The following is a 15,290-nucleotide window of genomic DNA, read 5'->3' as shown; positions in this document are numbered from 1 at the left end:
CAACTTTATTTAAAATTTTGCATGCATCTCCAATCCAGTTGCTGTTGCTTTCACCACATCAGGCCTATTTTGGCATATAGCATATGACTGCTCTGAAACGCACCCTTCGAAGGGTCATCCAGCTGACGAAATACATGTTTTAAATAGCTCTGAAACGTGCCCTGTGCATTGTTCCTGTGGCAGCACATGTGAAATCTATGAGAGCGGGAAAGGGGGGTCTGAACCACCTGCTACGTATTACCATAACGTACTTTGATCAGTGTCTTCATTAGGTCGCTTTGTAATCGCTCTTCTTTTATGGATGGAGCTGACCAAAGCGAGCAGGGGGTACTGCATTGATGCAATCCACATGGTTCTTTCACCTGTCTAGTAAAACGATCAAAAAGCGCTCAAAGTTGTCTGGCATGCCTTTACCGATATAACACAAGTGGTGGTTCTTTTGATTCCTATTTTTAACCAACATTTCCTCTTCTCTTTTAAAAAGCCATTCAGTGGTGGGAGTAGATTCCATTAAATAGATTTTTTTTTTTTCCTGGTGTCGGTTGGGTTTTTATTTTCAATGCTATTTATTTTACCCTTTAAATTTGAAAACATATATCTGTACTTCTCGTGTACAAAAACTATGTGGATCACTGGTGGCCCGTTTGGGCTGAAAAGTCTTGCATGCACTGTGGGCCATGTAAAATTATTTGCGTATAAGTATATAAAGTGTTCAATTTTTGTAGACGAGGCCCAAGTGACGGATTTATTTCTGAGCCTCATCCAAAGGGAATTGCTTTGATCATAATTGGGATGGGTTGCTTAAAAAATGTATTAGCCTCATTTGTAAAAGTGTAGATTCCGTTTGACATTTGGAGGAAACGCGCTAATAGGTTTTCTTAATGAAAACATAGATTAAAGGCTTGTAGTTTTCTTGTAGGGCTAGCAGCCATGATTGTCAGCATTTTATATGATAGAAATATTTTTCTTTTATAGATGTATTTATATTAGCAATATCTACACTTCAAACCCATATTACTTAACAATATAATTTAAAAAAAATATAGTGTGGTGTTGTGGATTACAACACATCAGGAAATCACATGGGTAAACTTGTTGAGCTAAATTAAGCTAGCAGTGCATGGGACATATCAATCAGCATGTTAGGATATTTGGTGGATACATTTTCACTTAATTGGGTGACTTATGAGTATCATAAATACATGTTAAAGTTGAAAATAGTTTTATTAACTAAAGCTAGCCATGCTTATACATTTAAATAACCCTAGGCATGTTGCGCTAAACTAAGCTAACAAGCAATTTTAGCAGGAAGTATATATATATATATATATATATATATATATTTATATATATATATATATATGTGTATATATATATATATATATATATACACACACACACACACTTTAGCCTGTACCTTTGGTGCCACATGAGCTGGACATACTCTGCTGCAAGGGGTCACTACCCTGGTCCTCGAGGAGCCCTATCCTGCATGTTTTGGATGGATGTTTCCCCTCCTCCAGCACACCTGAGTCAAATGATCAGGATCATTATCAGGCTTCTGAAGAGCTTGCAGAGGAGCTGATCATTTGAATCAGGTGTGTTGGAGGAGAGAAACATCTAAAACATGCAGGAAGTGGCCCTTGAGGATCTGAGTTTTTGATCCCTGCTCTATTTAAATGGAACAATGCCATAAAAAAATAAAATAAAGCAGCAGCTTTGGAAATGGAAATTGACGACTTTGTTTTTCATTGGATGAAGCCATGGGCAAGTCTGGCGCTTTCAATGATGCATGGCTAAGCTAAGCTAACCAACATCTGGTAGAGCATTAGTGGCACATATGTACACGCTAGTGGGCTGTCATTTTTCTTGAGCCATGAGGGAAAAATAATAATATTTCCCAAATGCTATTTTCATCTCTTTGTCATAATTTGTTCGGGGTTAAACACGCAAGCTTAACTGCAATGTTCTTTGTGTTCTTCTCATGTCTGAAATCTGTTAACTGCATACCGCTATGCTCCATCCATAAAGCATCGTTCTTAAGTATGTTCCCTCAAGTGCACATGTCAAACTATCATTCACATGTTCTCGCTGTCAATCAACAGGCCCATGGAGACATTTGGCGGTGTCAATTTTTTTTTTGTTTTACCCGATCAGAGGCTCTGTGAGCGATTAGGACGTCCTTATGAGCCGATTACCTCCTTTAACGAGGCCTGTCCGTTTGAATCGGCACATGAAGCTGTGCTCCAGTTCCACCTGTGGGGGTTCACTGTACGGCAAAGTCAGCTCTGATCACGCTCACATGTGTGGCGAGCATACAAAATGTCTTTGAATGTCTGGCCAATGCATTTAGCGCTCACGATGGGATGTATGTTTTGTGTTATTGTGCATTTCATCATTGCCGGATGACCTGTGACGAGAATTCCTTGCATGATTTAGTGACCGTCTGCCAAAAATATTTCTTCTTACCAGTCTTACCTAATGCTGCTTTTATCACTAAGGTCCTCTGGCACCGGCCTTTCAGCTCTTCCTAGGGTGAGGACCGAAACACACGGTGAAGCTGCATTCAGCCATTATGGTCCTCAACTATGGAAGAGCCTGCCAGGGGACATCAGGTCTGCAGAGACTATTGATTCGGGCTGCTCGATTATGGAAAAATTAATAATCACGATTATTCAATCGATTATTCATTTTTTTGGTACAAAACAAAATGTTTAAGCATTTAAAATTATTAAAACCAATTAAAAACAAATTATGTGAGTTCATATTGGACCAAAAATTATTTATTTATTCATTTATTTATTCATTCATTCTTCATTCATTCATTCATTCATTCATTTATTCATTTATTTACGTTGGCAAAAACTTGAAGTTGGAGTGCAGCTTGTGCACTGAGCAGCAGGATGATCTTTTTTTGGGAGGGGGGGTACAAAACAAGAAAATGTTTACACATTTAAAAATATTATGACCAATTTAAAAAAAAAATTAGAAACACTTATACTTATGTAAATTCCTTTTGGACCAAACAGAATTTAGAATATTTATTCTTTTATGTTGCCAAAAACGAAGTTGGAGTGCAGCATGTGCACTGTGCCGTAGGACGATACTTTATTTTTTGGTACAAAACAAGGACATGTAAAAAAACAAAGAATTATTAAATAAAAGTGAAAAGGCTTGTGTTGTAATTAGGGTCGGCTAGTCTCAGCTAATATTCTGATTTTAATATTTTGGTTTCCCGTTCCGATGCCCCGTCAACTGACCCAGACAAGAACCTTAGGGGGGCGTCAAATAATCATTTTCTTTCACATTTTGCGACAGAACTTGGTCCCTATCCACCGTATAGCGTGGTTTTACCGTACATGCTGATTCATAGAGGATGACTGCAAACAATACGACCAGATCAATAGGCACTTACATGTAGAACAGTTCTTCACTGAAATGTAATTTGTTTTTCTTGGTACTTGCGAACCTGCCACCACATTCACGAAACTGAACTCTAATTTAATTTTGTTTATTTTTATGCATATTCATGCTAACAAATGGCACCATTACTCCACTCATTTTAACGTTGATCCAAAGTGAATGAACATATGGGGCAAGTATGTACATTTTCATGCTAACATTCCCCATGTTTCTTCTTTTTCTTCGCCTTAAGGAAACTGTTATTTGTCAGAGCCATGAAGCAGATTGTTGCCCGCTGGTTTCCATTAACATCAAAGGCAGCCATATAGTATATATCAAAACCTGTATTGTATTTTCAAGCAAATGTGCAGGACCCTGCTAAACAATTACGTCCTTATCCAGGAGAGTCCCCCCCCCCCCCCCCCCCCCCCATGCCTCATACTTTTGTCTTCTCTACAATCTTTCCTGGTGCCTTTGAAGCACACCCACGTTTGGTCGCTTTGTAGCTACACAGTACCTGTGCACCTCACGCCCGGTGGCCTCTTGGTTTCAGCTCATAAAAGTTGGCCTTGGAACAGAGATGAATAACAAAAAAAGTAGTTAGATGCTGACGTTTTCTTGCAGGTGTAGCTGTTTGATTGCCACCAAGGCTGCCCACATTACATGCAATAGATCAAACAAAGGTGGGGGAAAAAATGATTGGTTAACAATGAATTTTAATTTAAAATGTCATTTTGTGCTTTTGTTACTTCTGAATCACATGGTCGAATACAATAATTTCCGGAATGTTGTTTTATCTTCACTACGATTGGCTAGCAAGCAGTACAGGATGTACCCTGCCAACTGCCCAGAGCCAGCTGAGATAGGCTCCAGCACCCCCGTGACCCTTGTGAGGAATATGTGGTCAAGAAAATGGATGGATGGATGGATGGATGGATGGATGGATGTTTATCTTCAAATTGTATACATACATAGCCTACATTCTAAACTAGAGAATGTAATTTCTGGAGAAATTACGTGAGAAGGCTATGAGGCTGAATGAAAAACTGTGGAATGAGACTGAATGTTGAAGGATGTTGAATGACATGGAATAATGTGCAATTAATTAAAGAGCTGAACATATTGAAGTTGGAATGGTTTGAATCCATTGAACAATGTAGAAATAATTGAAGGAAAGAGGTAATGGCCAATGGGTAAGGTGTCAACAATCAAGGAGGGAATGGAGTACGAAGCGAAGAATGACAGAGCGTACCAAGATGGCCGCCCCCTTTTGAGAATCCCAGGCGTACTTAATCAATTGTCCAAGATGGCTGCCTTCATGTAACCTCCTGTGTATGATTGAGTAAGTTAAAAAAAAAAAAAAAAAGCAAAATGCTAACGCTAATCTGCTTATATTATATTATATTATATTATATTATATTATATTATATTATATTATATTATATTATATTATATTATATTATATTATATTATATTATATTATATTATATTTGCCTTTGTGTATTCCACCTAAGAGTGATCTGGTTTAACAGGGAGTCTCTGAACTAAAATCCATTTAACTCACAAGCTCGCTCGTCACTTTGCTTTTCTCGAGCCTCCAAAGTGCCACAACTCAGCAGCACCTGCTGTCTAGTTTATATAACACGCTGTGACTCAAAACCACCATGAAAAGCTTCCCGCGCTAAGCTGCAATATTGTTTAAAACCGTCACAACCGCACGTCCGAGGCTCAAAGTGCGCGGAAGGGCCTTTTAAAAGCATTCAGAGTGTGCATACAATGTTCAATGCATGTCGGCGGAGATGCAGTAAATGATCAGGAAGGAGCATTTTGGTTAGCGAACACAAAGAGCGTGCGGCCGTATTCTAAGATGTGGTACACCTCCTTCCCCGGGATGGCTTCCAGACGGCGGGATCAGGAAGCGCTTTGCTCTCGCCGTGATTTGAATACCATGATCCTTGAGCACTCGTCTTGAAAAACTTGAGGTTTTTGACACACAAAAGAACCTCTTGTTTAAATCTCACACACAATGTCAGGGTAGGAAACGCTATAAAACCAGACAGGATCACGTGCAGTTGCTTTGAAGACCATCAAGAGTTATTGAGAATGGCTCAGACAGCCATTTCACACTTTTCTGAATAATCACATGTATGCTGGATAGCCTACAATATAATGGAAAAGTTCAAATTGAATTTCAAATAAACGTGGCTGGAAATCATTTTGCAGAAATCACCCAGAAAAGGTCCAGCTCTAGTGAACACACTAGTTGTGAAACAAAACAAATTTATAAGTTGACATTAACTAAGGTTAACGGCATCGGAACATGACATACAAGTGCCAACTTTACCAGTTATTGGAGTCATGAGCATCATAAAGTCGTTTTTCTTCTTCTTCCACCCCCCTTTGTGTTTCTTCCCAAATAACACCAAACTTTTAAAGAACATCAGTATTTGGTTATCTAAAGGTAGTTAGAACCAAACCAAAGGCAAACATTAGTGAACATAGCTAGCATTGTACCAGCTAGGTAGGCTATCTATCACGGCTAAAGTCGTATTCAATAGTGTGGGACAGGTGATAGACTATAGTGATTGTGTGAGATTATTATTATATTTTATGTTCCACCAGCAACATAATAAAACGGTTAGAAACATAAAATGTCGCTAAAACTTCCTAAAAGAATATTTTACCAAGCAAGAAAGTCACGCCACATTTGCGAGGTCACATGTTGCTAGGCAGACTTAACAATGCCACTCAACCCTGCTCACCAGTTTCCTTGACAATTTTGGGCAAAAGACTCTACTGCTGCACACGGCAGAGAAAGGACATGGAAATATGGAATGAACACGTAAGAAAAGGGGACATTACTCCATGGTTTATTAGTACTATACATTCATGCTTCCTATTCTATCTTCAAGTGTTAGCTTAGCGCCCCGTCCTCCCCTAGTTACACAATGCTTGCAAATCAAAACGATCAAACTGAGCAATGTCTCAAGCGGCATTAATAGCAAAATGTACAAGTTCAGCAAATATTTGTGAAGGTTTGCTTTGAAGGGGGACTGTTTCACATTAGAGGGCTTTTTATTGGGGATTTTCTGCTTTTTAATGTGCATGTTTCCCTGCTGACTCAGTGTTCGCAGGCCTAACCGTGTGACCGCTCGCATGATTCCATTCAGGGGACACTCATGCTGATGAATGTTAACGCAAAGTCGACTTTGGCGAGCAACCAAAAATCCATCCAAACTCTACTCTGGAACGGCAAAAAAAAAAAAAAAAAACGAAGCTGAAACATGTTTATTTATCCAGCCACTCTGCAAATGAGTTGACATGAGGGAGTGTGCCGATGGTGACAAGTATGTTGAACGCAGGCTGAAAGATATAAATGAACTTGTCATATACAGAATATTTGTGTGTGTGTTCTAGCTGGGGCCCACTTCGCTTCTAATCAACGTGCATCCCACTGACTGACAGGTTGGTTCAACACCCCCCATCGTCCATTCTGGGCATACGGTACATCTGGTGAATTTGACTTTCATGTCAATGTACCTCTTTTTCCTTTTATTATTTTTTGAACATATAAACAGATGAACAGCAGAGATAAAACAGAAAACAACAACAATCAAAAGAGAAGAAAATCCCAATAAAATAATCATTCAATCAATCATAACTTACATGTTCAAAAGGGAGTAGGAAGAAGTTAAAAACTTATCTAGTCCTACCCCTTTTACTAAATATATTTAAACTTATTTCATTATTAATACAATTTTAATTTACTAATTATTAAAAAAATAAATAAAAAATAATAATAATAATAAATGATATATACAATCCAAGTATATATACACATATATACATACATACACACATATACACAAGTGCACTTAACATATTCACATTTACCCAAAACATATATACATAAATTTACTAAACATATACATATACCTCTAGTTCCTGTTAAAAGATGAACAGACAAAGTATTTGCAAAAGTAGCCAAGACCAAGCGATTCAAATCCAGAAACTCATGATGGTAGAAGCCACAACTTATCACACAACTAAGGCTGAGCTGTTAACGACTGTTTTGTCATAAATGACCAAATTGTACAAACGACATAGGCCACTGTGCTGTTATCATGTGTTTTTTTTTTTTTTTTTACATAATCATGAAATCACACCATTTGTTTCGAGTTTATTCTGGTCTTTTTTTTTTTTTTTCTTGCTTAAAGATGGCAAACTATTTTACCCATGCTTTCGCCTCCCGCTTCTTTCATTTAGCAAGAGGGGAGGAAATCCTGTCGATGCGTCGCCACATGTGTTTGCATGTCTGTTTGCTTTGGCCGGCAAGCCGCGCAGCAGCTTCTGGTTACTGGACGCTTTGATGCGAATGGGGCCCTTGCTCCCATTTGCTGGGAATTCGATTTGTTCCGATGTGCTGCGGGTACCGTGCGACGGCTGCGCTACAGACGCACGACAAACTGTGAGCCGATTTGAGGGGGGAAAAAAATGGATTTGATGGATTCTGTGAATATAATGGTATACTATACACCTTGTACTCAACTAAAATTTTAGTTATGTTGAAAAAAAAAGAAAAAAAAGAGGAGAGCCACAGTGCTTTTTCAGCCATTTATTGAACATGGCAAATAATCAAACACACAAATACAAAATGAAAAGACAAGGAGCGTTGAGCAGATACTAAGTCTGAGCTAACCACATGCTAAACAGTTCTTGAGGTTGCTCACTAGGCTACACTCTCTGTGTTTGTATATGACTTTTGGATTAATCACTCTGTACAAAACACAAGAATCAAACCGAATTGTTACATCGTTGAATTGCATCATACCACATGTATCTAGAGACAGATCGAATCGACTTTTGTGGAGAGATGCACATCCCTAATATATTGGGGGAGTTCAATTAGCTAGGGATAGATTTTACATTATAAACAAAAAAAGAGAAGTAGGTAAATGTATTCCTTGTGAACGATTCAGATGTGGGGGTTTACCGATACCCCACACAAGAATCAAGCAAGTAATGATGCCATTGTTTGAAGCCGTCTTGCAAACAATGTCACGGCGAAGGATTAGGGACGATTAATAAAGGCGGAGGACATGATAAATTAATAATAATTTAAAAAAAAAACTTTTTAAAAACATATGCATACCAGACCGAGTCATGCCTCCATTTCAACACAAAATGTTTTGGACCGCATCCCCGAGCTCGCTGCTTGTTTGTCTTTTTTACGAAAAAAAAAAAAAAGTATCCCGATGCAATGCATGCCTGACAGCACGACCGCTCCCGACTCAGCTGGTCCGCAGATGTGCGTGTTTGTGTGTGTATGTGTGTGCCGGGAGCCCTCCATCTGAACCAGATAAGTGACTTTTTAATTCCTAATAAATAAACCCGCATGGCATGCTGGGTTTGTGTGTGTGTGTGTGAAGGGAGGGCACAATCCAAAGCATGTGGCCTCTTATTGTGCAACAACTTTTAACTTTAATTGTCGCTATAGCGCCGAGATTGCGGTTGGAAGTGTTTTATTATTCCAAGAGTGGAATCAAAGCTCGGCGAGTGTAATTATTTTAAAGGCAGGGCCGTAATTGCCTTGTAATGGATGGTGGGCTGAGCTCACAGATACAGTATGACGGCCACATGCCAGAACAAAGCCAGCAGTGTGTGTTGGACAAGCGGTGTAGCGTTTTTAGCACGGAAATTCAATACATCAGCCACTTTGTTTTATTTTGTTATAGGATGGATTAGGGACCCAAACAAAATACATAAAAGCAGCAAAATGCATCATCAACATCAGTAACCCCTTTTACAGCACCATTTCAATAAGCTCTGTTATTAACTCATTCACTCCCAAAAACGTATTTATACGTTTTTTTAGGTTTTTGTTTGCTAGAGTCTTTGTATGAAGGCTTTGATGCAGTTTCTGACCTGAAGTGGTCGCTTAAAGCGATGATAGTTATTACCAAAAAAAAAAAAAAAAAAAAACCACCAGCAGGTGGCAGCAAAGTATAAGAGATCAACCAGGTCCATGTTGCAACAAGCTCTTTTTTCCCAGTATTTTCAACAGGTTTGTGAATAATGATGAAACTTAGCTAATTCTAATGCTAATTGCTACAAAACATAAAAACAGATAAAAAAAAAAATTATACCATACTCGTTTTTTTTTGTTTTTTTTTTTTTTCCTGATGAAAGTTTTTCTTTTGGTAGGTTCCATGTTTTTATAGCAATAGAACATAGAAAATGGCTGGGAGTGAATGAGTTAAGATGAGCAACTATGTTTCAGGTGTTTTTAATAGATAATAGGTAATAAGTTGTTTACGTTCATTCCACCTCATATTTACTATTATTTCCCGTGAAAAAATAAACATTTTCATGGCTCATCCTGTTCAGAATCAACACATTTTAGTTTATTTAATTTAAATGTATTTTATTTCATTTTAAGGCAACATTATTACCCTTACCCTATAACATTTATTTGCTATCCCTAGACTAACTTCCACTGATCTAATCAGCTGAATCGGGATTGGACGATATTTAAAGGGATACTTGACTCATTGAACAATTTTTAGCAGTGAAAAGTTAATATTTTGTCCAGAATGAATTTGATAACTTCATTATTTTTCGTATAATTAATACCTTTAAAAAGTCATTTTTCTACTTGCTGTCGACTGATGATAACATCGCCTGTGCTGTACGACTCCTATTTCAAAATATATGAAGGTGGAAAAAAAAAATTACTTTTGGTTGTGTAAAACAGATAACAGGCACTCATCTCAGCTCACAATGTGCTTTTCTCTTCTCAGACAGTACACAACACCTGACCATTTATACGAAGAAAACTAGTATTCCACTTTTTCGTTGCGCCCTCTGGTGGAGAAGAAAATTGTGATGTCTGTGAGACAACTAGCCCAGGTCTCCCTTTCTTATATATTCTGATCTAATTGATTATCTTTTTTTTTTTAACTCATTTATCGCTGATTAGAAGCAAAAATCTGATGGCGTAAAGGCAACAAAGCTTGAAAAAAAAAAAAAAAAAAAAAGTCCCCTGCATTTGTCTTCAGGGGACAGAAAGGTGACTAATTCAAAAAAGAAAAGGGAACATGATTTTAATGTTCCACTACCATGCCCGACTCAAACTTTCCCCAAATCTTTGTTGGCCAACCACAATTACAGTAACGCTATAATTCAATTTGCAGTACATCATATTGGATTTGTACAGCGAATGAGCACACATTAGTACTTCAAGACTGCCGCGCGCGCGCGTGTGTTTTGATGGAGAACTCAAAGTAGGCCATTGTGGTGGATCTCCGCGCGACGACGACGTTCCGGGCTGGAATTGAGGCTGAAGGCCTCCAGTGAGCTTTTCTCTCAACATGGCGGTGATGAAAGCGGCAGAGAATGAGATGACACACCCTGTCTTCATAATTCGCTGCTTCATCATGAACAGAGGCATTAAATACACGCGCCCGCAGACACACACTCCCGCATGTCACGCGGCGCAGCGCCACCACGGAGTCACCTGGGGTGTTTGACGCGCACACACACACACACATCAATGGAGGCTTGGCACCTTGTCAGGTTACTTCATCCACAGCGTCGCAGATCACACGCACACACCGGAGTGATTGATAACGCCAATCATCGACGCTCCCCCGCACACACACGCGGGCGCAGCTACTATCTCCCCGTGCAAGACCTTCAAAATCAACGCATGACAGATTCATTTCTGGGCTTTCAATGGAGCATTTTAGCAGTTTTTTTTTATTTTTTTTTTACCTTTTTGTAGGAGTTCTGAAACGGCAGCTGCCAAGGAGTAAAACTCTCGGGAAACGAGCGTCAGACGTGCCTTCGCTCTATTGTGTCTCGCTGAATTTGCACTGTGGAAATGTAGTGCAGTGACAGTGAAGATACTCAATTGTGATCATCAGAGCTTCACTGCCAAGGAGGTTATGTTTGCATCTGTTTGTTTTTGATTCCGGGGGGAGAAAAACACTTAGAAAATTGCATGTAACTTTATTGTGAGCTGGGCCAAATAAAAAACAGATTTTGTTGCAGATTTTGAAAAAAAAAATCTAAATGGGAAGTCAACCCTAAAAAAAAAATATTTAAAATATTATGTTGTATGGGCCTCCACTAGTCTAAACATGGCATTCTGATTAATACAGCGTTTGTGGAATATGAGTTAAGCAGCAAAATCCACTCGTTTTTAACCATGTTAGGGGGCGGCCATTTTGCCAGATGCTGTTGACTGAAGATGACATGACATCACAGTTCCTCAGAGCTCAGGTAACAACCAGCTCAGCTTCAGCTAGTTGGAGTTGTTCGTCTCTGTGTGCCCTGCGATTGGCTGGCAACCAGTTCAGGGTGTACCCCGCCTACTGGCTGGGATAGGCTCCAGCACCGCGACCCTTGTGAGGAGTAAGCGGTTAAGAAAATGGATGGATGGATCTTTCTTCTTTTTTTTAACTCATTCAGTGCCATTGACGGATATAGACGTCAAAAATCATTTTTAACTGGATAGGCAGTGAATTAGTTAAAAAGGGAAGTCAACTCAAAAATGTTCTTTTCAGTAATATGTTGTATGTGCTACCACTAGTTTAAACTCAATATTCTGATTAACATTGCGTTTGTGGAATATGAGTTAAGAAGAAAAATCCAGCTAGTTTTATGCATCTCCAGGGGCGGCGGTTTTACCTTGTACTGCCACTTGCTGTCGACTGACGACAACATGAACTTGTGAACATCACACGAGCAAACTCAGAAAACAGGTGAGTTGCTATGGACGTTACCTGAGCCCTTACTGGGCACCTCAACTTCGTTCCTTTTCACCCAGGTGGCGTATCACCTAAGCAAAAAAAAGCCAACAAGTGTTTTTTGGGGGTTTTTTAAAGTAAAAAACAAAGTATATGTTTCACCCAAAATAATAATAAAAAAAAAAAAAAAAGGAGTGGAAATGTCATTGTGCATCTGACCCTGCATCACGAGACCTTCATCATGACATACGGTAAATTGTGTGCGACAAAGTGTACAGAGGTTGTCTTTTTGTTTTTTACTCTGTGGATTATTTCTAGTGGACTATCATGGAAAACTGTCAAGAGCAGCGATCACATTGCTTACTTGACTTTTTGGTGACTTTTGCATCTGCCACATGTTCGTTGTAAGTCATTTAAGACTACCAGTACATTCCTCTCACATACAAGTGTTAATAATATCCGGTACACTAAAATGCCTGCATGTGCATTTTTGAGGGGTTTTCCATGCATGTGTCTTATCTCCTAAACGTCTTGATATGGACTTGACAATGCATGTATATGTGTAAACTCAGCTTTAATGAATAACAAAACAGGCCATCGGGCCTCTGTGTGACACGCGCGCTGTCGTTAACGACAAAAAAAACACTGGAAAGTCGACACGCTGTCGGCAAACGAAGACAACAGTTTGGCCGGCTACGTTGTCATTAAGTGCATGCAAATGTGGGACATGGCTGCCTTTAACCAGAAGCAAACATTTCTCTCTGGAGGATTGCACACACAAAGCGAGCTGCTCTGCCTTCTGCGCCACACATGCCGGCCAAATGTACCGGATGCAATTGTTGTTGGGTGCCAGGATGGGTGAGATGGTCACCTATGTACACATGCATATATAGAATATGTGTTTATAATATGGATGTCATATTTTTTTTATCCTGCAGTCTATGCTGCCCCCAACAGGCCGGGCATGATGATGATAATGCGTCTGTTTTTACTTTTGCAGTATTAGTAAGTAAGTCAGTTGGCTGTTATTTGATCATTTATTATTTTATTTTTATTTTCAGTATAGTAAGTAGATGATTGCTGAATCACACTGGGGCAGTGTAGTGAGTCAAATAATGACTAGCTGTATTTATCAGACCGCCTGTCAAAGAGAGAGCATTCAGCATCCGTGTGGGTTTTACATTTTGAGCAGGAGGTTGTCGTCACTCATTTTTCTGTTGGAAAATAATTTAATTTTTACATCTCAACCCAATACATAATAAAGTGCTTTTTTTGGAATGTAATTCTTGGGGAAAATAAAATGTAAATTGAATATTTAAAAAAAAAAACATGATTTGGTGTTGTTTGTATTTCAGACACATGAAAGCATTTTGGTGCTGTTCTAATAAATTTGCTCAGCACTGTATTTCTCAATTGGTTGTTTTTGGACATGCCAAATAGTGCTCCGGACATATTTTACAACTTTCACTGTAGACACTATTGAGTCAATTAGTTTTATTTTACTGAGTTTACACAACAGTTATTGTTGTTGACAAGTGGTAATGTGCTTAGCAAAAACATGTCCCTATTTTTGCTTTTATTGTTGTTTGTCTGTTGGGAAGTAGGTTAGGGGGTCAACTAATTTTATTTGGCTGTAAACATGTTTAGTGGAAATCTGCAAAGTAATTACAATGACAAATTGGGAAACAAATATGTTGAGTTAGATCTTAAAAAAAGATTCAAATTAAAACTAGAGTCAGATTTTTTTCTACCATGTCAAGTTTTTTTTTTTTCCTTTTTCCACAGCTTACCCTGCAGATAAGCAAAATTCCACTGATTAGCTGTAGACTGTAGAAAGAAGAGCTGATTATGATTGTACTCATCCATAGCTATGTGGCAATCTGTTGTGGAGTCATATCCGCAAACAAAAACTAGCATAGTAAGAATTAACGGGATAAACCTTGCAACCATACTGCTGTAAATCCAATTTCATTTTATGCTCTATTTTTTTTTTTTTTCAAAGCTTGTAATTGTTCCATCTTAGTTTTATTTATATGCATATTTGATTCACATTAAAACAGGGATCCTTTAGCTAAAGAAAATTGACGTGATAAAGAAAAACAAATCAGTTTTGGATTGCACACCCAAAAATTAGTTAAAAACAGCCGTCAGACCCAACTCAACAAAAATTGTGTTTTCCCCAGTGTTATTGGTCATGATATTGATAATATTGATATCAGTGTTGGAACTAATGTTGGTTTGTATTTTTGTCCCGGAAGGAGAAAATATAAATTACATACGAAGGAAAATCATTTGATGATCTGTCCACCTTACTTACTAAAAATACAAAATATTTGTATTGGTACTGGCAATAGCAGCTTTGTACTTGGCATTAAACCTGCCTAGCCCAAAGAGTGGATATTAAAACACTATAAAAAAATAAAATAAAATAAAGTTTAGTAGGTGTAACCAACAGAAATTTTCCCATTTCCCCTTAATTGTAAACTTTTGCATTTCATTGCAACTCTGAAACAAGTGTTGCTATTCCTTTGCAATTTTTTCCCCTGAGTTTTTCGTCACTAGTGAGCTTTGCCATCATGTCCTGGCAGAAGTCGCTTGTAAACAGTCAACCATAATGACATGTGCCCTGTCGAACAGACATGACAAACCTAATCCCTGCCTGTCTAAAGACACACCAAGAATGTCTGGAGCACTCTGGAGGTCTGGTTTGGTCGTGCGTGCGTGGCTGGAAAAAGGACAGTGGGGCCCGAGGCCAGAGGAGTCTGCAGCTTGTGCGGGGGTTCTTGACCTCTGTGCATCCTCCAAAATAGAGATATCATATTTAGCTTTGTTGACCAAATAATGGAGTGAGCTGCCAACCCCTTAAGCCACTACAGAGGCTCCAACTTAAGCTGTGGACTGTCACTGCTGGTGTTTTTGGGGGTCGATCAGGTAGAAACGAGGGGGTATTTGGTGGCCGATATTCAGAAGCGTTTGCTCAGCAGCCTGTTGCTCCGGTTCTTGTTTGGAGCTGCGGTCCTCCCTTGGAAATATGGAAGCAAATTCCTTTTCCCCGTCCCCACAATGGGAAGGCGCTGCCAGCTTCCCCTGGCAACAAGGCCCCGGAACGAGGGCCAGTTCTCCCTCGCTCGTCCCACA

Source organism: Festucalex cinctus, chromosome 4 (assembly GCF_051991245.1).
Source record: "Festucalex cinctus isolate MCC-2025b chromosome 4, RoL_Fcin_1.0, whole genome shotgun sequence".
NCBI lineage: Eukaryota > Metazoa > Chordata > Actinopteri > Syngnathiformes > Syngnathidae > Festucalex > Festucalex cinctus.
Note: the sequence above shows the minus strand (reverse complement) of the source record.